Source organism: Halichoerus grypus, chromosome 5 (assembly GCF_964656455.1).
Source record: "Halichoerus grypus chromosome 5, mHalGry1.hap1.1, whole genome shotgun sequence".
Lineage (NCBI taxonomy): Eukaryota > Metazoa > Chordata > Mammalia > Carnivora > Phocidae > Halichoerus > Halichoerus grypus.
Window position 1 is genome coordinate 5,372,898 of NC_135716.1, and position 26,350 is coordinate 5,399,247.

At 41.5% G+C, this 26,350-nt stretch overlaps 1 long non-coding RNA gene across 1 annotated transcript; it reads left to right on the forward strand.

Moving 5' to 3' along the window:
- The first annotated feature begins 194 nt into the window (after positions 1 to 194).
- On the forward strand, positions 195 to 15,941 carry LOC118531649 (uncharacterized). The gene is made up of 3 exons (XR_013447462.1): positions 195 to 316; positions 909 to 1,041; positions 15,810 to 15,941. It is a non-coding gene; the product is annotated as an uncharacterized LOC118531649 (long non-coding RNA).
- Positions 15,942 to 26,350: the final 10,409 nt, after the last annotated feature.

Here is a 26,350-nt window from a genome sequence, read left to right on the forward strand (position 1 = left end):
TGAGCCAGCCAGGCCAGGCGCCCCACCACCTAATGTACTTTAAAGAGGCTGATGGTTTGTTGTTAAGGATCGATACAATGTTGTATGGCAGATCTCTGGACAATGTTTTCATTTTGTTTAACTGAAACTTTATGCCTCCTGCTTTGTAACTCCCCATTTCCTCGTAGCCCCTGGCAACCACCATTCTATTCTCTGCTTCTGTGAGTTTGTCTAATTTCGATTCCTCCTATAAATGGAATCATGTAATGTTTGTCTTCTGCGACTGACTTATTTCACAGCATAATGTCCTCTGGGATCATCCATGTTGTCACAAACGGTAGGATTTGGGTTGTTCTGAGCTTGGCTTTTTGAACAATGCTGCAGTGAACATGGGGGGCAGGTGTCTCTTAGAAAGTCAGTCCTCTTTGGGCTTCTTGTAGTCTTCCAGGTTCTTCAAGGTGTGCCGGGGTGGAGGGCTAGGAATGCTTTTACTCAGCCATTTCTCAGTGTTGTTTTTGTAGCTGGTGACCTTGAGAGATGAGGTTAACATTTCCTCTGGCACAAACAGCAGTCTAGTTTACACCCTGCTCTAAAAGTAATAGAATTTCCAAACCAGGTATTCCCTGGATGTGAAGCAAACCCACTGCATGTGTAGCCATAATCTGGACCATATGATGCTCACCTCCCCATGGGATTGAGGGCAAGAGGAACAAGGCTAATGTGCTGAGGATAACGCTACTTGCTTTCCTGTGGGTGATGAAGTCCTTCACCTCCAACTCAGGCAGCTTGTGTCTGCTGGGAACATTCATGAAATAGTAACAGGCTAACTGCTTGTAAAGATAGCAAAACGCAATCTCAAAACCAGTATTCTGTTGGTATGAAGTGATACAAGGTAACTCTCTGCAATCACCTTTTTTTTTTTTTTTCAGGGTGTAGTTCACCTTGCCAAGGGCTTGGCACGGACCAGGACAAAATTAGCATGCAAATTGGCGGACAAGTCTCAACTAAAATGACTGCCACACCATTGTGAAGAGCTGATGGGAGAACTTGGGACTAATTGAAGTAAAGTGCCTAGTTGTTCTTGCCATTTAGACCATGATCTTTAAATATTTTAATGCCTCTATTCTAATTTATTCTATTGTTGTCGACCAAAGGTAGCAACTATAAGAACTATGTAAACCTTGTAATTTCCTCAAGCTCATTTTATTTTGTTAACTGCTTTCCCAGCGGGAATAGCAGTTAAATCTTTACCATGCAGAATTTTGGATATTTGGATATTTTGGAAGGAACCTATGAAATGACTGGGGAAAGATGTCAATAGGGACAATGTTCTACTTCATAGTCTGCCTTGGGGTGATTGATTTGACCTGGGGGCAGTTTTCAGATTAACCCCCTGTCCCTCAACATGACAGACTCACTGGACACAGTATTTGTCTGGAGCAAGGGCTTTAGCTTCCTCTTCTCATATTTTCTCTGCAAGACACATTTTTTTTTTTTTTTAATAGTAAAAGAGGTTAAGGGATCTAGTGACAGAAACCCTGATCTTGACTTAATCTCATCATTTCTAGGGAAAGACTCTAGGAAAGCCACCTCACTACCCCTAAGATTCAATTTTCTTATCTGTAAATGAGGAAAACCATACTCACCTATAGGGTGGTTAGGAGGCTTTGAGATGATGCATGAGAAATCCTAATGCTGACACACTTGCAGAGATGGGAGATTTGTGTGGTTGTTTTCCTGAGCGCTCTTCGTCCCAGATGCGATCCCTGTCCTGCTCCTATCTTCCAGGCTCTACCACGCCAGGTGCCCTCGAGGACTTCCAAATATCAGTAACTGAATTTCGTGGTTGGGGGACTTCTCCAGAGCTGGGGGAAGGGGGCAAGCTATAAGCATGATGGACCCCTAGCTGCCCCAAGCAAGGGCACGGAAGAGTCGGTGTATAAAACATCCAGTTGCTTGGCCCTCAGGTGGGATAACTCCCAGGTATTTCCCAGAGACTCCCCATGGGATTTCCCCATGTCCAGTCACCCACAGTGACTGGAGAACTCATCCTTTACTAGCTGACTCTTCTTGTTCTCACTGCCCTATCCTTGCTTGCCCCGTCTTCCAAATGAACTGCTCGCCCTTGTGTCCTTGCCTTGAGGAGGATAGTTCCTAGGTCCCCAGGCCTGGGTTCTTCCCATTCATCACACCCTTTCCTATATGAGCATTTGTAGGAAAGTAGGTATTTTCCTAGTCCTAAATAAACTTATCCAACCTGCTGCTGCTACCTGAAACAAAACAAAACAACCTCGCCCCATCCCCCCAAAAGAAGAAAATCCTGTATCAGAGCACAGAGTATTTTTTATCACACTGAATCTAAGTTGTATAATGCATTTATTCCCATGACAGGCATAAATGCACACCAAGGGGTGAATCAATGGTTCTCATACCAATTTCTACGAGCTGTCTGTCTGGGAGGAAGGTTGGAAAGCTTAAAAGTCTGACATTGGAAAACAGAGAGAACCCTGGGAGAAGCAAAAGACAGAACACAGGAGCTGAAGACAGTCCATTGCCCTGTCTAGAGATTGTGAAATGCAGGCTGGTTCATGTTTAGTCATGGTTGCTTCATGCAGGGAGGGCTTAAGAGTTTACATAAAACATTAAAACACTTTATATTTCATTTATTAAATTTATTATAAAATAAATTTCATTTATTAAAATTGCTTACAGCCTCGGATACCTGGGTGGCTCAGCCGGTTGAGTGTCTGAGTCTTGGTTTTGGCTCAGGTCATGATCTCAGGGTTGTGGGATCGAGCTGCGTGCTTAAGATTCTCTCTCTCTTTCTCCCTCTACCCCTCCCCCCACCACTTGCACAAGTGCGTGCTCTCTCTCTAAAAAAAAGTATGCTTACAACCTCTATCTACTTTAAGAAATATTTTTCAAGGTCATACTATGCAGAATACAGTATCAAAAAAGGGGGACAAAAACAAACACACACAAAAGGAGGTGCCTGTCTTCATAGAGTTATGGGGATGAGAGAACATAAATACTTGTATACTATGTTGTCACAGGGTAAATATACATAACATTGTAATTTTGTAATTGTGTACTGTGTTGTCACAATGATAGTGAGGTGGAGGAAGTATGCAGAGAGTGATGCAGTAGGAGCATTGCAGTTTTATAGGTGGGCAGATGCCCATCTAATAGGAGGGCTGGAGAAGCTTTCTGATAAGGTGACATGTGAGCAGAGACCTGAGGGGAGAGAGGGAATGATCTGTACATGTGTCTGAATGTGGGAGAGGTAGGGGGTGTGGAGAGGAACAAAGTTGAGAGCCCTGAGGTCGAAACCAAAACAGAAGGGGGTCCATGCTTCTGGGTGGAGAGGGGACACAGGAGGTGGGGACGAGAGGCATGAGGGTGGGGTGGAGCTGAGAGGGAGGTTGGCACATTGGGGAATTGCAAACTGTGTGTCTGAAGCCTTTGTAACAGAAAGGTCCCCATCAGAGGTCAGGTACAGAAGGGGGAGTCTAAAGGTGCCCGGGCAAAGAAAAATCAGAAAGATGAGACGGTGAACGGATAGTGCACTGCACAGAGGTAGGGTAGGCTGGACAGGTGTGAGGGGAGATGAGCAGGAAGGAATGGAAAGCTGTGTCCAGTGGAGTAGACAGAGGCCAGATCTGGCTGTGGAGTGGAGTTTATCTGGGACAAAGCTTTGAAGCCTATTGGAATATTTCTTCTCCCCATAAACATGCCTCCTTGGGGCCAGGTGGTCGACGTTAGCCTTTGGCCACCTTCCTAGGGATTGGCAAAAGTTGAGAAGGTAAGGTGACCTCTGTTGTCATGGGCTCCAGGGCTCCAAACCAGAACTAATGATGTTAACAAATGGGAGCCAGTAGTATCTGGGGATTCAGTCCCAGTCCTGCCTCCTCGTTGAGAACTTCAAAATTTCAGTCACATTTCTTGCAGCTTTGTGATCTTGTTTTTGTCTGACTTGAATTATAAGGTTGGAAAAAGCCATGCCCCCCACAATTTGAAGGAGAATGTATAGATATATTTCAGTCAGTCCTACACCCAGGTAGGAGCATTGGAAATATTTTGCTGCTTTTAGTTCTTTCATGTTGTTCTTTTGAGCAAGAGGAAGGGAAAGGGACAGTGACAAGGACTGAAAACTTAAAACTAGACGGAAAGAGACTGTCACCCAGAGGATGATGGTTCTGGTTCTGGCTTGGACTCTGATGTGCCGTGTGGTCTTGGGCATACCCTCAAGTCCTTGCTGGATCCAAATTTCTGGAACATGAAATGTGGTTCTCGAACAGATGCTCTCCGAGCTCCTTTCTGGCTCTGAAATTCTAGTATTCAAAGGAGAACTGCCCAGATGCTACTGAAAACTGTGAACATATGGATGAATTTCTGACCTGCTGGTACAGGGCTACCTCCTTAGTTACCAGGCAGAATGAGCTCGGTACCCAGGATGGCACAGATGTCTCAGTAGGCAAAATGTTTGGATCACAATTTCTTAAAAGGTTTTCAAAATATTTTGCTTTGTCTGTCCTTTGATTCCTGTTGCCCTTCAGTTTTCTGTGGTGGAAGGGTAAATGGGGGGGAGGGGGAGAAAGAAAATTATCATCACTTTTTTAAGGAGACAATACTGCCTTATGTAGTGATATCCAGAAAGTCTTGCAAATGTTTTAACTTCAGATAAAGAAACATTTAGGATGCTCTGTTAAGTGCTCAGCTCCATGCCAGGAGCTGGGGTGACAAAGGTTAATAACACATGAATGCCATCCTCCAGGAGCTTGTGATTTGCTATAGAAGAGGGATCCCGACAGACTGTAGCCTGCTAACTGTTAAAAGAAAGGAAAACACAATTCTGTGGGAACTCCAAATGGCCCTTAACCTGGTTTGGGGTTTAAAATGTCTCCCCGAAGAATCTCCCTTGTTTGCTTTGTGGATGTGATAAGGTCATATTCCCAGAAGTACTACAAAAATGTGTAATGAGGAACAAGCCTTAATTGTTACAATATACATTTTCCAAATTGTCTCAAAACAGGAACCATGTGAATACCTTGCTAAGGCTCTTCTGAAGCCTTACATGAAGTTTAAGCTTTATTAACTTCCCAATAACTTACCCAAGACTGGCTACATAATTTACCCGCCCTGGTGCAAAATGAAAATGTGGGGTCCTGTGTTCCAAAATCATAAATAAAGTGCTATCAAAATGCTCAATGAGTACACTGAGAGTGTGAGCATCAGAAAAATACTCCCTGAAGACATTGAGCCTATGCCCATAAGTGCTGACAAATACGTCATGAGCTCAAGCATGGAGTCTTATCTTTTTTAGTGGCTGTCTATTACAATATTTCCAGGGCAGATCCCAAGGAAGGATCCACTAGTTCTAAAACCAACTCTTGTGCAGGAATAAGAAAGCATATATGGTTGGATAGCCTCTGAACTAATTACCCATTCTCTGTCACCTGACTTTGGACCTCCATCCCTATTCTCTACCTTTGCTTCTAACAGTTATTAGGGAGCCAAAGTGTATCAGGCACTAACCCAAATTAGGAAAGTGCTCCAAGGAAAATGGGAACCTGCTAGGGCACAGAGCATGCTGGGACCCCAGTGACAATGGTCAGGGGACTGCAGTGATCCTTAGTCAGTTAGCACTGGGACATTTAAGAAGAATCCAACACCAACAAAATGGGGAGCGTGATATGCAGCAGCCAAGGTGTACAGAGTCACCTGGGTCCCATTCCTTACACACATCATTTGGAGTGTTGAGTATCAGAGATTAATTTTAAGATTGACAGTTCTGAAATACCTCCTGAATCTCTCCTGATTGCATTAGAAACTTAGTCAGATAGATGGATGTCAGTCAATCCAATTTTGGAGAGCTGATAAAAGCAAAATCCAGGGCAAAACAGGAGCACCAAGGAACAGGTCAGAAATCACATATGTCCCTGTGGATGAGCAAGGAGTCCAGCTGATGGGCTTCTCCTCTTGTGAGGTATAGGATAACACATTCTTGATTTGAATTCAGGTTCAATGAATTTTGTGCTGTGAAATATTTGCTAAATATTATCTGTATAAGCTTCATATTCTTTATCTGCAAATCTAAGACAACTACATTGGCTTAGCTTGGGTTTCCCAGAAATAGAACCTGAAACAAAGGCTCAAGTATACTTTATTTTGGGAGCAGGGTAAGTATAGGAGCCAAGCTCTGAAATAGGAAAAGCCAAAGCAAAGATGTATTATGGAGTTGAACGACTGGTCCCTTGTAAACACTTTAAAAGCCTTAAGGAAAGCACCTCAGGATCTCCATTTGAAAGAAGAAATGGGAAAAATATTCATCCATTAATTACTATATTAGTCTGCTCAGGCTGCTATAACAAAATACTATCAATTAGGTGGCTTAAGCAGCAGACATTTATTTCTCAGAGTTCTGGAGACTGGGGAATTCAAGATCAAGGTTTTGATTCCTGGTGAGGGCCCTCTTTCTGGTTTACAGATGGCCCTCTTGACAAGTTCTCATGTGGCAAAGAAAGAGATAGATAGTTGTCTTGCTTCTTTTTTTAAGGGCACTAATCTTATCACAAGGGCCTCACCCTCATGAACTCATCCAAATTTAATAACCTCCAAAAGCCTTACTCTTAAAAACCATCACTTTGGCGGTTAGGGCTTCAACAAATGAATTTTGAAGGATACAAACGTTCAGTTCATAATAGCTCCCACTCATCTTTACTCAAAGTTTCACTCCTTGGGATATTAACTATCCTGCATTTCTAATTTGCATGTAATAGCCTCCCTGTGGATTCTTGTGATGTTTCTTACAGTATTGTCAACAAAGCCCCAGGGGATAAGTAAGACTGACAAGGATCTGAGGTGGGATATTGTCAGAGGACACCTTGCAGTACAGGTCACTGTAGTGCTGGTAGGAATAAGGAAGAGATAATGCTGGGCGGATATTAAATGTTAAGGTGCATTCAAAGCAAGCAACGCTTTGCGGGTATATTCTGAGTATTAATGTTCAAAAACAAAGGCACAAAAGAATCACCCAGGGTTGTATAAGTGTTAGCTTCCTTCTCTCCTCTTTTCTCTGCAGACATTCCTTATATCTTATAAGTAAGTTCAAATGCCATTAGAAGAGCAGCACTTAGAATCAATTTTAAACTATTTACAGATTAGGAAGCCAAAGAGTTCAATGTAAGGACAAGACCTATGCAGTTCATCTTTCTGTAAAATGTGTTCTTAATAATTGAAACATTTGTTGAATCTTAATAATTTCCCAATAACTGTCATCCTAGGAGCCTATATTAAAGCCATATCACAGTGGGCTTATCACCATGAATGCTCTCCATCTCAGTGAGATTGCCTTCAATCCAATTAGTCTGTGCAATGTAATTTGTTCAATGCAAATCACTGGGGCTTAATAGAATTCAATTAGACACAAATCAATAGAAATCAATTCCAAATGACTAGCCTCCACATTCATCAATACAATTAAATTTAAATGAATCTAGAGAAGATTTACCTAAATGGCTGACATGTTTCTAAAATTTACTGCAAATAACTATGGTATCCGGTTGTTGGTGGGAGTTTGGGAGGTTATGTACTGAGGACTCCTAATGGGCTGATGCCTCTATTGGAGCTGGGGGAGTACATATTAAAAAATAAATACAGGATATTCTCTGTATTTTTAGAGAACTTCACAAACAGGTGGTTCATCTTCCCGACACCCAGAAAAAGTAGGTCAGACTAAGTTTATCTTCAAAGGTAAAGATGTTGTGTTGGGTGTGGCCTTCCTATAGATCCTCAGAATGCTAGGATGTAGATGTCTATCTGATGACGTATGCATGTCTCTACTTCCTGTGAGCTCTCCTCTCCTACCTGCAGCAATAGAAAAATGTGCAGTCTCTTTGCTTCTGCTTTTGTTCTGCAGCTATCTGTTCATGATAGAATATCCAGAGTGATCTTTTCTACAACATAATCACAACAGCCAATTTTATGGATTGTAGAGTGTGTCTGTGTGATCCAGATGGCCATCAGATCCCATGTCAACAAATGCTGCTTGGGACCAATCTCCTACTCACTGTGGAAATCCCCTCTATGGCATTTTTGTTGGAGTCTAGTAACTCAGTTTCTTCCAGTGATGTCCGGCTCACTATGTTATGCCATTGGCACTTCCAGTCTTACATTTTGTGGCATTGACTCTGCGTGAACTCTAAAATTCCACAACGTGCACTTTTAGTCAAGTATTCTACTAACTTGCAGCTGAAAGCATTCTTAACTGATTTATTTCTGAGATCCATTGGGGACATAATGGGGGTTTAAAACTTTTTAAAAAATTATTTATTTATTTTTGAGAGAGAGAGAGAGAGAGAGAGAGTGTGCGCCCAGGGTGGGGTGGGTGGGCAGAGGGAGAAGCAGACTCCCCGCTGAGCAGGGAGCCCAACATGGGACTCAATCCCAGGACCCCAGGATCATGACCTGAGCTGAAGGCAGACACTTAACTGACTGAGCCACCCAGGCGCCCCATAATGGGGGTTTAAAATAGAAAATGGGGACCAAGGGTACAGAGCAGCGGATGAATACCTGGGTCATGAAAAAAGTGTTTCATGTAAGGGTTTGAGAGTTAGGTTGGATCATGCCTGTAAAGCAGTCAATTTTCAAGTTAGAAAGTTGTGACTTCTAAAATATCTTCCTCATTAATTCATATGTTCATTCATCAGAAGGACTCAGGATACAATGAAATATTAGACTTGACCTAGACAAGGTAGAATGGACTGAAGTTAGTTTCCCTCTAACATGCATCTGCTATCTTAATTTAGCTTCTGGAACTACACAAAATGCATAGAATTTTCAAAAATTGGGGTGCCTGGGTGGCTCAGTCAGTTAAGTGACTGCCTTCAGCTCAGATCATGATCCCAGGGTCCTGGGATCGAGCCCCACGTCTGGCTCCCTGCTCAGGGGGGAGTCTGCTCCTCCCTCTCCCTCTGCTACTCCCTGCTGCTCTGACAAATAAAATCTTAAAAAAAAAAATAATTTTCAAAAATTGTTCAAACACTTGAAGGCAAATGCCATTCCCTCTCTTATAGATGAAATATCTACAGATATCCTGTTAATCCTCATATGACAGTTTCTGTACCCCTTAACAAATTGCCACTCTCCTCAAATTTGCTCTTAGCAAGTAGCACCAGACTAAACCCCAAACCCAAGTAGAACATTAGCAAAGGGGGATAGCAGTCCTTTGCTTGGGACACTGTTTACATTAATCAGTTTACCTCCAAACATTAACCAAGGGATTTTAGTTTGGTACAGAGAAGACAGTTGGGATGCTAATTATTTTTAAATATTGGCAGGACTGCCAGAGTGAGATAGAGAAAATATATAACTAGAAGTTAGGAAAAAAATATATTCAAGTAATAGCTTTGTTTTTATTCTAAAATGTGGCCTTGGTAAAGCCACATAATCATCTAGGTCTCTGTAATTGGAGATACTAATAATATATGTTTCCCAGTTTCAGGTGAGGATTGAAATAGATATTTTGTGATTTGTAAAGTGAAATGTGCTTGATGCATGTGAACTGGTTTTTTAAAATTATTATTTTCTTGCTTTTGAGGCTCCAGAGTACTACAAAGGAAGATATTATTAGGAAGTAGCTGTGAGGTCAACCTAACATTGAACCTTCTACCATCTGTCCCTGCCTACCAACTGGTGAATCTCTCACCATAGTAAATGTAGAAATAGAGCCAGGACAAATTTGTCCAGAATCACATATTTTAGTTGTCATTTTATATTGGTCTAAATTTTACATTACATATTGTCAAGTTGGTTTCATACCATGTGATGCACTTAAAAAAACACACACAACAATTAAGTAGTTAAATTAGAGAACTTGGTTTTCAAAACATCTTAAGTTCAATATGTTGGGGAGGTAAGATAGAGGTTTTTAAAGTGTGTTAAACCCAAAATGTTGATATCAATAAAATGGCGGTTTCTGGTCAAGGGCTTCTTAATGTGGTTAATATTCTGTATTCGAAGGGAAGTGGGGGAGTGCTGGGCAGGAGAGGCAAGGATGGCTTTAGTTCAGACAGATAGACATCTGGGCTGAATAGAATGGGCCAACAGCAGCTGGGACATCCCAGAAATTATCTGCACATCAATAGCAAACATACGCAGGTCCAAGCTCCTGCTCTCCATTCCCAGATAATAGTGTGGATGGACAGTGTTATGGGCAAAGGTAATATGATGGGTAAATGGATGTTATAGAATGTGCTTGCGGCTGTGGTTACAGGGGTGTCATTGAACAAGGGGTGGTCAGTCAGCAAAGAGGGCACGGGATGGTATCTGGGATCTGTGCGCTATGTATGGAAACTAAGAATTTTGGACATCCTGTGTTGTACATCATAACCTTTCCTAGTCATGCAAGGTCAAGGCAACTGTAGTAGATCTAGTACACCTACCTTGAAAGAGGGAGGCAGTTCTGGTTCATTGTAGCTGACTTTCTGAGTTAACCCTTGTTAATATTCTGCTCGTGAGACTGTGACGTGTGGTGTCCAAGGGCACGGATTTTTCTTCTGGTGCTAGTATTTATCAGATGTTCATTGCAATGGGGAAATTACTTGAGTACTCTGAAAAGTTCAGTATCCTCATCTATAAAATTAGAATTCCATTAACACTCACTTGACAAAATTTGATGTGATTTAAAGAGTTTATAAAGTGTTTCACTCAGTGTTTGGCACATGGTAAACACTCGAAAATGTTAGCTAAATAAACAACAACAATGATAATATCAACAACAGTAACACAAACAATAATAAACCTGAATCATAGGCAGTGTAATCACCCTCTGTGTTTTATCGGAACAAACATGTTTTTCCCCTATTTCTGTAAATTTGTGCAAAGGCAAACAGTTATCACATACAGATGGTTTTAGACTCTATAGAGGTTTTAGACTTTTGTATACGATTTACTTAAAATAGCAACTGTGTTGGATGTTATCAATTCCCTCACTTTAGAAATGAAATAACAAAGACTGAGAGAAAGGAAATGACAGATAACAAGTTACAGTAAGCTAAGAGTTCTTATTTGATGCTCCATTTTCCTGAATCAGTAAGGATATTGACATATATGATAGACATGGAATATAGATACAGATATAGACATAGAGACAGATTCATATATAGATACAGATATTAGCTATCCCTGTTTTCCAATTTGGATATCTTTCCACATTCAGATGTCCCGTGCCCACATGCTTTCTCCCTGGATTTCAACTTGGACATACTCAATCATAGAGCATGGAAAGTGAGTTCTACAATGAACTTTAAATAAGATTTAATACAATCTATTTACAGGTAAAAAAATTGAAACTTTCTCAAGGTCATTTATAAAATACTGACTTCCTTTTTAAGAGGCAACTGTTCTAACTCATATTTTTTTTACTATCACATGTGTCTTCCATCAGAGTTGATGTATCCTGATTTTTACTGCATCCTTTCCCAGTTCTTAGAGAGTAACCTAAATTTAGAAGCAATACATATTTCTGTATGCCCAATAAGCAAGCATTGACATCAAAACGACATCCCTGTAACTGAGCCACCCTACTATCCAGAATTGAATTCATAAATATTAACCACTATAATGCCATCTCCTATCTCTGTTCATAAGCTAATGGGAACAGAAGGCATTTGAAGCTAGCTTAGCTTAATATTTTATTTGCTCTCCCATTTGTTTGTTTATTCATTTTATAAACATTTATTGAGTGCCTACTCTGTACTCAGGGTCATTCTTAGCAATGTGAATACAGCGGTAAAGAAGTCAGACAGGATTGCCGTTCTCATCAATCTTACATGTGGGAGGAAGAGACATTAAATAAACGATAATTTCAAACCACACTAAGTTTTGAAAAGGAAATATATGCGCATATGTGTGTGTGTGTGTGTGTGTGTGTGACTTTACGCAAAGAAAGAATCTGTCTAAGGGTGAAAATTGGGTTGTTATTTGAAAAATGAGGAAGATGGCTATTTGAAGAGCTGGAACAAAAGAACATGGGGAAAATCTATCACAGTGTCTCTAATACAAGGATTACCTTGCTGTGTCCAAGGAGCAGAAAGGAAGCGAGGTTGTTGAGATTGTTGTGGGAAAATGGGAGAATACTTAGAGCTGAGGTCGAGAGCACACGTGGGGCTAGATCATGTGGGGCTTAGTAGGCAGGGCAAGGGCTTTGTATTTTACTGTTAGCATGAAAGCCATGGAATAATTTTAAACAAAAAAAGTGCCAAGATACAATGTTTGTTTAGGGAAGATCACTCTAGGGAATAAGGAATTGTGGGTATTAGGATGGGGAGAGGAAAGGTGGGTTAGGAGATCGCTGTGTCTTCCATGTGGAAATGATGATCATTTTGACCAGAGTAACAGTGATGGTAGAAGGAGAGAACACAGTCAAAGTGTAGTTAGATCTAGAACTTCTGGGACGTCCTAGTGGAATGGATACTGGGGAAGAGGGAAAGATAGGGGTAAAAGGTAAGTCTTAGGTTTCCTGTTTAAGCAACTGGCAGAAAAATGGAGCCATTTATTATGATAAGAAAAATGTGTCGGTAGAGTAGGTAGCAGGAGTAGGGTGGATAAAGGGCTGGGAGGGAGTCCTAGAGGAGCAGAGGAAATTACAGCAGAGTGGCTGCATAGTACACAGGCAAGTAGGGTCTTGACCATAAACACCCTTCTAACAAATTTTTGCTATGTTACTGATACAATCCCAGTGGTGACTTAGACATTGACAGAGCTGGAGAAAGAAGACAACCACCTGAGGGAAACACTCAAGCAGGTAATTGGGGATAGAACACAAGGTGCTCAAACACAAGTTGGTTGAGTAGCCTTGGTAAAATTCAATACATTTTTCATTTTCCATTTTAATAGTGGAGAAGACAGAGCACCTGGGTCCAGATGCAAAGAAAAAAAAGTTTGTTGATTTATTTATTAGAGGGACGATGAGTGAGCTCCTTTCAGTGAGTGTTCTTTTTTGAACAATGAGTTGGGGAAAGTGATTGGTTGGCTAGATTGGAGGAAAGATGCTAGAGGTTTGAGTAGAGACCACAATATATATAATGTCTTCAGAGGCTGAAAAATAAACTTCCAGGAAATGTTTGGTAGGTGATATTAATATTGGAGTTATGGACATCAATTTAAAGTATAACCAGTTAACATGGTTCTGAGCATTCTCCAACAGAGTCCACAGACACAAGGCAAATGATTGGTCTGGAGTTTCAGAGTAGGAGTAGGGCAAGGGAACTGAGGATTTTGGAAGGGATTGCTAGAGATAACGGATTTCCATATCTGTAGATGGAGGAAATACAGACAGCACGAGATGAGAGACAGTGAAAAAGTGATGGTGTTGGCAAATGGAAGGCCTCAGAAGATACAAATATTGTTGTCTTCGGTTTCCAAGATGTAGTCATCTTGAGGAGAGGGAGATAGTGGTCAGAAAATAGGATACTAAAGAGAAGATTGTCTAGGAGATGTTCATGCTGTGATGGTGTGATACAGGGTTAGCTCACAGAGTGAACTGTCTAAGTTGGGTGGAACGCAGGGTCTTTGCAATGGAGGGTGTCTAGGAGTGGAGAAGTCAGTTCCTGGGAAATGATTTATTAAGGGGATGATGGCAAATGTATAGCTTCCAAAATATACCTTCAAATATTGTTTCCAATTCTCTTTTTCCTCTCTTTCTGGGATTCTAAATCCATATAATCTAGGATTCTAAATATATCTAAGTATCCATTCATACATCCATCCATTCATCCATCCAAGTGAATTTCAGTTACTGTATTTATTACTTGCATTAATTTGCTTCTTTTTAATAATTTCCATTTCTTGTGAGATTTTTCATTTGTTTATTCATCATAACTATATTTAACTTCATTTCCTTAAACATGTTCCTTATCAAGGTTTTAATGTCCTTGTCTGATCATCCCAACATCTGTGGGTTTTTATTGACCAATACCCAGAATATATAAATAGTTTCCACATTAACAGGAAAAACAACTTAATAAAATAATTGTTAATGAGAGGAATGGGTAATTTATAGGAGAATAAATGACAGACACTTGACATAATGAAAAATGCACTAGAAACTAAAGAGATACAAATTAAAGAACTATCAGATACAATTTTACATTAGATAGGGGATTTAAAAAATACACAAAAAAATTAAAATGATCACCTTGTGGTGGAGAAGTATGTTCACTAATGCATGAAGATAAGAATACAAATTTCAGAAGTGCTTTTGGAAAACAACACAGCATCATCTCGTGAATTCAAAATATGTTTACCTTTTGATCTATAAATTACTTTTCGTGATAGGTACACTTCTCAAACATGCAGACGTTTCTCTCCCACCCTCTGCTTCCTCTGCCCTTACTCTCACTGGGAGAAGAAAAGAGATAAGAAAAAAAAAAAGATTCAAAATTATTGCTAGTTTTCTTTGAAGGGAAAAAAAATAATCCCTGTGAAAATGATTGTTACAACGCACAAATTGTAATCTACACTCAAAATGAAAAGGCCATGAATCAAGGTCTCTCCCAGCCTTTCATGGTTTATTTCCATTTGTCTTGGGTGTGCTGAGTAACTGGTAATAGATGGTGCTAGTTGTTCCCCTAAAGAATTTTATATGGTCCACTGCCTTCCTCCGATCTGTCGCTGGCATGCATAATGCTACCTATTAAACTCATTAGTTGTGTTCCTTTGGTATAATTAATAAGCAATAACCATACTGTTGTTTGAGGATGCTAAAATTTTAATTTCCTCTTGTTATCTGCCTCACTTGGATGCTGAGGAACATAATGGCTCCACAGAGTCATAAAGTAGCCAGGACCCTCTTTAGCTTTATTGTTATTGCCAACTCTACCCTATTTTTGACGGTGGTATTAAACCATTCCAGATAATTGAGATAGTTACAGACACTGGGTAAGAAATAGTTATGACATGAATGTGAATACAAGGTAATTACATTTATTGCTTGTGTCTTCACAATTAGAATGGGAAATTTAGGGTAAGGAATCTTCTTAGTTCAAACTTTTCTGGCTGTTGAAAGCGAATTCACTACCCAGAAGGCTCCTAAAGTTTTGTTTTGGTATTGGTTAGTCAACAGATAGATTTAGGGTACCTGCCAGATAGCTGGTACTCTAAATCCCTGTGGTTGACCCTCAAGCTGGACCCGGAGAATCAGAGGCTCCTCACCTCTTTAGCTTTATTGTTATTCCCTGTGGTCTGGGATGAAACAGGTCTAATTTATTTATTCAAGTCTGTACTTTTTGAGGATCCACAATCATCTGATGCTTGTGTAGCAGAGCTAAGAACCTCATTTAATGGCCATTTAGCCTGGGATCGGACATCTCAAGTGAAGAACTCATTACTGCTATGTCAGTCCATGTCATGCTTTGCACAACTTGGATCATTAGAAAATATTTTATGAATGATGTCATGATTTATTTCAGTACACAGTTCTCTTTGAAACATTATGGGAAGTCTGCCTGCTCTTTCACAAGGAAATGTTCAGTCATGCCAACATGATTTTCCACTTGCCTGTCCCTTCTTCTCTTGCTGATACAATATGATTTGGACTCTCTTCAAAACTCTATTTAAGTCTGTATGTTCTCCTGTGGGTCTATCTGACTTTATAGAGTCCAGTGATTAGCATGGAATTCGATTGCCCTGGCAGGACCTTATCAATAAAGAGAGGGACTATATCACCTCCCTTAGACTAGATATTATTTTTTATTAATGTTAACCAAGTTCACATTAGGACTAAAAGAAAAACAATATATACACATGTGACATGGAAGCTAATCTTGCAGGGGAACCACCTCAACTGTGCCATGAGGAGACTCACATATGATGCTGCTGATTCTGAACATGAAGAGGAACTTCCCGGGAGTATCAGGAATGGCTGCCCTGAAGAAGCTGGTTTGGCTGGGCCTTGACAACAGGGGTAGATGGATTGTAAAGAGATATTTTAGTGAGTAGGGAACTTTTGAAAATGCCTGGTACCTGCCAGTGGTAGAAACACCACTTTGAATTATCCAAAAAAGTCAAGTAATCAAAATCAGAATAAAATGACCTACCTGTGATATTGTTGGTTCAAAAATTGGCCCCCATACATGGAGGGCAGAGGGAGATGGAAGAAAGAGGCAGACCACTTCGGATGGGTAGGTGGCAGTTTTCCGAGCAAGGGAGCGTACATATGAGGTTTGTCTTGGGTGCTAGGTGAGAAGATCTCTGCACCTCCTGCCAGCATCTTAAAAGTTTATAGAGAGGCCTAGATGACGTTCAGTTACATACACCATCCAGATGGTCTCAACAACACATTGCTCTCTCCGGGCTGTGTCCTTGGAAGTGGCTCTCACTGTGGGGATGGGGGTGGGGACAGAATGAATGCTCCAAGGACAGGGGAGGAGGTGAGGAGCCTCTGATTCTCCGGGTCCAACTTGAGGGTCAACCAGCAGTCATGCCTTCTTGAGGACCTCCTCCAACAGATATACAAACCCCACTCGTCTGCCAGTAAGACTGTAGCCCATTGGGATGAAGACATGTAGATATCTATTTGAAACAGGGAACTGGGACAGATCATTATCAGCCAATGCTCTTTTGGCAACACTGAGTTAAGAATAAGTGACTCTCACCAGTGAGAATTGGGAATGGCTTCCCAGAACAGGAAATCTGCCAATAAAAAAAACAGATAAAATATATAGTGCACTTAAATTTTGCTGGCACTGTGCTAAGAGCAGTGTGCTGTGTCTTATTTCCTGCCTAGACTCTATTGGAGAGATATTTTTACTATGCCCACCTCACAGATAAGGAGATCAGAGGTTCATAGCTTGCCAGGGTCCCATAACTAGCAAATAGCACAGCAAGGTGAGAACCCAAGTGACTTGACTCAAGAGCCTCCATCAATACAAGGTAAACACTAATCCCGTGTTATGCGTGGCCAACCAATAACGAGTGGTTTATGTGATCACCATTACCATTCAATTTATCTGAAATTAGTTTTGACACTGAATTATGGCTCTAGGCTTACCGGGGGGTTTTTGTCAACAGACAAGAAAATTCCTCCTGAGGTTGATAACGTGCTTTTATGTTGACGGTCTGGATTCAAATGTGTTATAGAGCCTTGCTGCTCGGTGTGGTCTGTGTATTAGAATTGTTAGACAGGCAGAGGCTTGGACCACCCCAGATATACTGAATCAGACTTTGCGCTCTGACAAGATCCCCAGGTATTCTGTCTGTACATTAAATTGAAGAAGAGCTGCTATAACGCACATGTGGGAGGCATAGCCTTTACTGATGCTGGGACATAAAGGGGTCAGAAGCCCCAAAAAAACCTCAGCCTGAGGCTCATGTCCTGAGTAATAAGCCTGACACCAACAGACATGGGCTTGGAGAGGACAAAGTTGAATTTAGTTTACACAGAAAGTACAGAGTTTATTTATGATACTACCACTGAAGCTAGTATTAACAACCACAGTTAGTTTTATTGTCGGACTATTACGCACCAGCCCCACACAGTGCGCTAGCGCTCTCTGTCATCTGGGTGTTTGTGGTGGGAGTGGCATCACATAGGATTGTAACTCTTGTTTTGTTTTTTCTTTCCAAAGATACAGAATGCGTGTGATGGGAACATAGAGAAGGGAGCACTCAATCCTACCCATGGGCACCAGGGATGGTTTCATAGAGATGTCAGTTGAACTTGATGTGGTTCTTCCTACATGCTAGTGAATTCATAGCCCTCGCTGACATCATGAACTTGTCCACTTCCTGCCCCTTCCCTTCCGTCCTTCTCTCCCTCCCTCCCTCCCTCCTTCCTTCCTTCCCAGCTCCTGTCCTTCCTCCTACAAATTTTATTAAGACCTACAATGTGCATTCAACAATGGTTTAGGCAAGATTCAATTGCAGATACTTGTATCCAGAAGAAGACCAAACCATATGGTCTTTGCTTTTAAGCTTCCAGTCCAGTAAAGATGACAGTTAATAAAATACGAACAAAGCAATGAATAGATAATAAAACATTGCTGTCAGTGATAGGAAGAAAACAGTGTCCCTAATAGAGAACAGCGTAGGGCACCGATTTCAACAGGATGGTGGGAGAGAACGATATTTAAAATGAGAAAAGAAGATGAAAGGGGCCAGACTCATACAGTGTAGGGGAAAGAGAACCTGAAGCAGAGAAAGTTAAATGCCAACACATCACGTGGGAAGAGCTTCACAAATGGAAATAAAGCCCTGGAGGCTGTTATAGGGTATGAGAGGGAAAGCATGGGGAAGTTAGGCAGGGAGTGTCAGACTATGAATTATCTCCTAGAGTCTAAAACTTGTAAGTATTTTGTATTTTACTCTATTTGCAATGAGAAGCCACTGAAGAACTTTAAGAAACAAACAAGTGAGGCATTCAATCGTTTTATGTTTTAAAATGATTCCAGAGATTGCAATGGGGTGAATAGATAAACGTGAGTCAGGAAAGACATCTGGAATAAGTTCAGTGTGGGGGCTGTTAGGTCAGGGTGTCTACCTTTTCTCCCTCACCAAGAACCTGCCCACTTGCTGTGAAGTAGTCATCATTACCCTAGGCTGCATTTTTACTTAGAAATCATCATTTTTTGGGATTTTTTTTAAAACTTATTTTATTCATTCATTTATTTATTTATCTATTTATTTGTTTATTTAACTTAAATTCAGTTGGTTAACATACAGTGTATCATTAGTTTCTAATGTAGAGTTCAATTAGTCATCCGTTGTCCCCTGGGGTCTTGACACATGAACTCATTAGCAAGGTTCCCTGAATCAGGAGGCTGGATCTGGCTTCCCATCTCTAGCATGGAAGGAGTCTTCCTGTGTGCCCATTGATAGACCAGAGGAGAGTGTAGAGCTAGCCCAAACCCCTGGCTGCACACAATCTGTCAAACTCCCCATTACCACACTGCACCCACCTGCATGTACATTGTGGGCAAGTAGAATCTTTTTGCCCACGACAGCAAAGCTTTGTGTCCTAGGGCAACTGCTTCCTTATAGGGCTGACTCCCAGGAGGACTATACAAAATCTTTCTTATGGGCTTACGATGTACCAGACTCTCTGAGCCTGAGGGATCCTGCCAGGAACACATCAGACAAGGCTCCTATGTTTAGGAAGCTTCTGTGTTTATTATAGGCAGAAATATGACAACACGAGGTAGAGTTCTGGAAGATGTATTCCTGGGTACAGACTGGTGCTAGATAATGTCATGAATTTCTGCTAGGACAAGGAGTCTGGATCCTGGGGAGGGGGCAATGGAGTCAGAATACACTTATTTGAATTCCAAGACAATATTTGTTCTAATTTTGCATTTCTAAACTGAGGCTTTGTGATGCAATAAAATTATAAAGTTCTATAAGCCACTCTAGGATCTGTGAATGATTAAATAATGAAAAATAATCATTCAAATGATGTTTTTCAACCACTGACCTTGCTAAGAGTTTTCTCAGACATCAACTCAGCTGCAGTTCCTATCTCCCTGGGATGCACATATGGTCGGTCTGACTGTACCCATTAGACTGATGAGGCCACTGATGCCAAGGGACATTGTGGAGTGTGGGAAGTCATAGTAACTGCCTTTTACAGGGATGATAGATAAGTAAGCCTGAGGATGTTACATGCCCCCTCATCACCTTTCCTTCCCATGACCCTGGTAGACATCAATTCATCATGGCTTTTCTCTGCAGAACCCAGATGCAGCTTCCAAATTTTATATAGAACCTTTCAGGCAAGACTATATGACCAGTAAACAAATGGAGTAAGGCATACAAGTCAATGTATCCACTGTCCCGCCTTGGTCTCTGGTTGATATTGTGCTGGATGCTTTATACATACCATGCTATTTAAACATGTTAACAGTCACGTAAGTGGCAAAGCCACTATTCCTGTGTATTGCTCTCTGAATCTCCTCTCCTGAGGAGTAGCAAGGAGGAGGCCAGAATACAGGTGTCTGCTCACCCAGAAACTGGTGTAATCAACTATCTGATGGAATACACACTTCAGCTCTTATGAAAAGGCCAACTCACTCTTAATTTATAATTCTTACCTGGAATTTGAAAAAAATAATAAAATAAGAAGAAAATAAACATATTAAGTATCAAATGTGCCTCATTCCTTCTTAACTTAATGTTCTTTCTCAATTAGAATGAATCTTAGTAACCACATAGGACACTGTGGACGGGACTTAGGTTCTTCAGATTTGGGGCATGATGATTCTCCAAGCCAAGGTCCAGCAGGTTGTAGATGGTGATTAGGAACCCATGATTATGTCATACAGCCCAATAAGACAAGCTCTCCTGAAATATTCAGATGTGTCATCAAGGGACATATGACCTCTAGCTTCTCAGAGACATATTGGAAACATGCTAGTTGACATCTGCATGCAGCTGATAAGCGTAGGCTGCACAGAGATGGAGTGCTACACCTGTCTCAGTCTCTAGGGCTGTGGAGATCAAGGGCCAAAACTAACACGTATTGAGCACTGACTGTATAGTGGCCACCGTGCCACTATTTTGGTGCAAAGAACAGTTGAGGTTTGATTCAACTCTCAGGGACAAAGGGCAGACTGGTTTAACAGAACACATAAGTAACAACTCATAAATCACAGATTTCTTAGGCTTGAGTCTGCACCCCAGTGCGAGATGTCCTGCAGTGAATTACCAAGGAGAACAACAGAGGCACACTAGTGATCATCATTGCCAACACAAGATTCACTTACTGCCTTTCAGGGAAGAGAGGTTTTTGTTTTTGTTTATTTCAGCTTTTGTGTGAGTCGGGCAGGTAGGATGTGCAGTAGTATCTTTTCTTTGTTTACACAGTGTAAAAACCACTCATAACTTTTACTGTCTTCATTGCATCTATTTGTGTAAGGAAAACAGGGGTTCACCTCTAGCGGTCCAAAAATCTCTGGTCTTGTTTAATGCCTTTGAAAAGAGCCCTCGCATTCCTTTTTCAGCCCACCCATTTCCCATTGCCTGTTCCTTCAGAGCTCCCAGCAGTCATGGTCATGTCAGAAATTTCTCCCCTAATTTCTTCTGAAAAATATCCCATTATACATTCTAGTGACATCATGCACACATGCTTATTAAGATTCACAACTAATACAACTTTCCATTTATTTTTATGATTATTGATTATCTTATTACTGTCTGCCTTCTCTGCTAGTATATAACTTTCATGAGAACAGGGAATATCTATTTTCATTCATCTTTTTTCTTTTTTCCTAAGTACCTAGTAATCTTGGTTTTAAGAATAAATTATTGACAAAAACAATGTGCCATTTTATAGCTAAGGAAATAGGTATGATACAATTATAGAACATGCTAGCAGTCACAGAATTCACAAAGGGCAGAGAATGATTTAGAACCCCTGGTTTGCATGACTCCAAAAGCCCATGTTTTTACTCTCTTCCTTTATATAATTGTGTGTTCCCTCATTGTTTTTTTTATTAATTTATTTACTTTCTATTTTTTAAAGATTAATTTATTTGAGAGAGAGAGAGAGTGAGAGAGAGAACACAAGCAGGGAGAGAAGCAGAAACAGAGGGAGAAGCAGGCTTCCCACTGAGCAAAGCCCAATGCGGGGCTCAATCTCAGGACCCCATGACCTGAGCTGAAGGCAGACGCTTAACCAACTGAACCACCCAGGCACCCCTGTTCCCTCATTTTTAAGAGAATACAACCTTCATCAGAACCTGTGTGCTGGATTAGGAAAGAAAAAGACACACCTGATGTTTCTAATGATATAGACATTGGGGTCCTTTTTTCTTAGTTTGTCATCTGCAGAGAATGTTTCTTTCTTGCAGTGAGGGTGGGCCCATGATGCTGAGTAGTGTCCAGTGAAATGGAGGTGGAAATCATGCCCTCCTCTTCCAGGCCAGGTCTGTGCAACATCCTTGCTAATCTCACATTCTCTCTCCCGTGTCTTTGTTGCTGGAAACACTTCGCTGTTAAGATGGCAACATTATTGGATGGTAGATCAGATTCCTTTGTGAGCAGCCAGAGACCAGCTTCCTCAGAGAGCGTCTGAGTGCAAGAGCTCATGAGGATTGGATGATTAAATTAGTGCACTTAGGGGGCACCTGGGTGGCTCAGTCGGTTAAGTGTTTGCCTTTGGCTCAGGTCATGATCTCAGGGTCCTGAGATTGCGTGTTGGGCTCCCTGCTCAGTGGGGAGTCTGCTTCTCCCTCTGCCACATCCCCACTCATTCTCTCTCTCTCTCTCTCTCAAATAAATAAATAAAATCTTTAAAAAAAGTTAGTAAATTAGTGCACTTAGGGCACAGTCTATGACACAGGAAGTACTTACTAAGCACTATCAAGTGTTAATGAAGCCTTTGCCAGGTCTTAGGTTCCTTACTTGCAAATTGGAGATGCACAGAACTACCTCATCCAGCTGTGATATGTAATACAAAGAGGAGTAAATATGGCAGCCTGCATGGAGCCCTGAACAGAGCCTGTCATAAACCAGCAAGCCAAAGACTGGTGGCTACTACTTGGATCTTCTTGCAGATCACATAATGGAGCCTGGCATTGAGGTACAGCTTTCATTTTCTCCTATGATTCTTTTATTGTGAATACTTAAACAATTAAATGATTTTCCCTGGAGGCCATGGGGATGGACTGAAGTTCACAGCTAGCATGACTTTTCAAATATCCAACATTGGAAGGAGAGGAACACCTGGTGGAAGTGAGAGGTGGCAGGTGTGAAGATATCAACAGTGAGCTCCCTGTGTTCTGTTGGTTATTTCCCAGAAGATACAGGAGTGATAGGCTGGATCTGGTGTTCTGTTTTTAGAAAGTTTCCTGCTTGATCTCTACTCTTTTTTTCAGGAATTAGTGATTTGATAAAAATGCTAATTAAGTACTTAACATTTCTGGCCGTAAAGATGAAAGTGGGAATCACATTTTTAAAGGTTCTTTGAGTGTCTCAAGGAGCTCTAATAACATTTGTTAAAGCCCCCTATCTTTCTATCAGAAGCCTTCAGTGGTCTTTAGGAAAAGAATATAATTATTTCTCATTGACACTGAGACACCCAAAGAGATGCTTGCAAGCAGCCAACCACATCTTCTCAGATTTCCTCAACTCACCTAAAGGTTTCTGTACATTTACTCTTTTCTCTGCAGTTCTACCCAACAAATATTAATGAGGTACTCTTGACTTAAGAGCTTGTAGTGGGAAGAGGATGCAGTTTGAGACCCTAAAGACTTGTCATCAAACCCTTCTGTGACCCTCTTAGACCCCTGATAATCTCACTCTATGACCCTCTGTGATCTGGCATTGGGACCCCTGGTGTTCTGGCTTTATGACCTCCTGTGGGACCATATTCATAGCCCATGAGATGTGAAGGACTTCAAAGACAGAATCCAACATAGGAGTTGAAAACAGAGGGCTCCTACTCTTGAGTGATCACTGTGCAGGGAGTGTGGGGAGGAAGGAGCATAGACACAGCCTGGAGGTGTGGAAAGGACAATCTGGGATTTCCAGCAGATGTTAGATATTCAGATTTGCTCTAAGAGTGATGGAACCCATTGGCAGATGTTTAGAGACCTTGGCCATGGTGAGATAATGTGTGGTTGCTGGGGGAGAGGAAGCTGGGGTGAAGGGAGAGATGGAGGTAGGAGATGGATATGCAGTGGATCAGGTGAGGCCTTATCAAAACAGGTTCCTTGGAAATATATAAAAGTTAGATTCAAAGAACATTTAAGAATTGACAGGACTTACTTACTGATGTGATAGGAAGTCTCAGGGAATAGATAGAGCAAAGAAAGGATAACCTCTGAGTTTCAGGCACAGGAAGCTTGCCAAACAGAGTTCCCATCTCCTGAGCTAAGAAACATGGGACAGAGAAGCATTTGGGGAGGAGCAGGTGGTATGTATTTTATTGTGTGGGCTTCTCAATATTGAGGTATTGAAGCCTCTGCCTTCTACAGAACTGTAGCTCACGAGAAAGTTTTGAATCTTAAGGGATAAAAATCTGTGCTGAAGAACCGAGAAAAGAACGAGAAATCCTACTAATGATCTATGGTGGACGTTCTTAGTGCTTCTGGTATTCCCCGCATGCGGGGACAACTACCCTCCTCATCCCCTTTCCTTACGGCGGCTTCCATGTCAAACCGCCACCACTCCTGGCAATTGCTCGTAATGGGAAGTGATGCGTGCCCCTTCCAGGCTGGTGCTCCAGGCTCCACGCTCCTTTCTCTTACTGCAGCAATCAGGAAAGGATGGTGGGGACAGGAGAGCTATAGTTGAGAAGCCTCCCCTCTCACAGAGCCACCTCCTGCAGGAAACCTGACTGCACCTGCAACAGACATTTCTTCGAGCCCAAGAAATCAGTTTTGGTTGCATTAGACCATGAGGGGTTGGGGCCGTGGGTTATTGTCTCACAGCCTAGGATACACCGAGCACAGAGAAACACCCCTGGGGGCTTCCCAGAGCGTGTCTGCTTTCTGCAGAAGGGGCTGCTCTCAAGCAGGATTATGTCTAGAAACTGTTCTTATGCAACCAAATATTTGATGTGGCAGGATCCTTGAGGAGTTGAATCTTCACCAGCAGGAAGGAAGAGTGGCTTTTGAGTAAGGGACTGCCTTCAGAGGAAAGGAAGCTCCTGTGAGAACACCTGAGGTAGATAATTAGTATGTGGCTACATAGAGATTTGAATACTGTTAATTAAATTATGTGTTTAGGGCACATTTTAGCATTTTTGAAGTCTCTTTTTAAAATCTCTTTCACCTCAAGTGTACCTGCATCATCACACAACGTCCTGGTGATTTTGCCCTGAATTTCTCTTTATACTCCTAAATCAAAGAACTCCTTCACGCAGCAACTATGATGACCTTTGAAGCCTTTCTTTTAAAGGCTAAGAAAAGCTGAGCCCTAAGCAAATGGCTTGGCCTTCCTCTCCCCCAGACCCTATTCTATTCTTCTTACAGGAGCCCATTATTTGTGGCTGGACTCCAGTCTGTCAGGGAGTATTGTCTTCTGCGTTCCCAGGTAAACCACACCTGGATGGCAAAGGCAGTACAGAACTGTTTCAGCCAAATATCTACATTGTATTCTGGGGATTAAGTCTTCTTTAAAGTCCATGTTTCTTTTCTGGCAACTGGGGCTATATAAAGAATTTAAATGGCTCCATTAGCGAGCGCTCTAGGCGCTTAGATAAAAACCACCCTTTGGGGATCGTCCCCCTGGAGCACATTTTCAGCTCTAGATGCCTTCCTAGTCCAGATCATTCTAGTGAAAATGTTGCCAGTTAAGTGTTCCTTCCTTTCTCTTTTCTTCTTTCGCTTCCTCCTTCCTTCCACAGATATTTTTCTCAGTGGCTCTTATATGCCTGTCACTATATACAGGGGAAGTTTGGCAGTGAGGAAACTGGATTAATTGCCATCAGAGTTCATATATTCTAGTGAGGGAACCTGAAATAATGCCATGAAGACATTAAAGCAGAGAAAAGTCAGTTGGTTATGGAAGGTTACTTGTGAGGAGGTGACATTGAGGCAGAACCTGGATGTTGTGAAGGACAGAGCCATGCAAAGATGTGAGGAAAATCAGATTTATCTTCCTGTCCAAGAGAAGCAAAGAAACTAGGTGAGTAAGGGACAGGCAGGGCTAGGTAGGGAGAGATAGGGGGCTATGGGATCATGCTCAGAGAAGTCTCAAAAATGTGGAGATGTAGGGAAACCAGAGATAAGGGAACACATCAGACCACCCTTCCCTAGGTGTCCAAGGGGGGGAGTCTTATTTATAGACAGTCTCCTGTGATCAACAGAGAATAACCAAACCCTAAAAAGTAAGCCATTAAAGATGTTATCACTAGTCCTGCTTACACAAAAGTGCTGTCAGTAGAGAAGTCAGAAAGATTTAAGTTCCCTGGTTAGCCTTCAATAAAAGGCCAACCCTAAAAGCCCTCAGGGGCAACCCTGTGGGACCCCTCTCACTCCTGAGAGCCTTTTCTGTATCCTTGCTTCATAAAACTCTATGGCTTTACTCACTCACCTTTGTCTGTGAGATTCATTCCTTGACTCAATGAGACAAGAACCTCGCTCTCCCGCTTCATATGAAGGCAGAAGGAAGAACATCTTGCTGATTCATTTTTATCTTCTGGAAAAGATTTCACCTCCTCTAACCAATACCAGGTTTAGAAGCAAAGGAACAAGAAAAGAAGGAGTAAAAAAAAAATAAGGATGTGTCCTTGATGAGGCAAAAGGTCTTCTGTTTCTGAGGTTGTCCCAGCAAAAGAGGATGCTGAATGGGAAGCCAGTGATCACCAGCCCTTATTCATCTATGGGAAGTCATGTAAGGATGGAGCCCCATGCTTACCCAGGGGCAGTAGTAT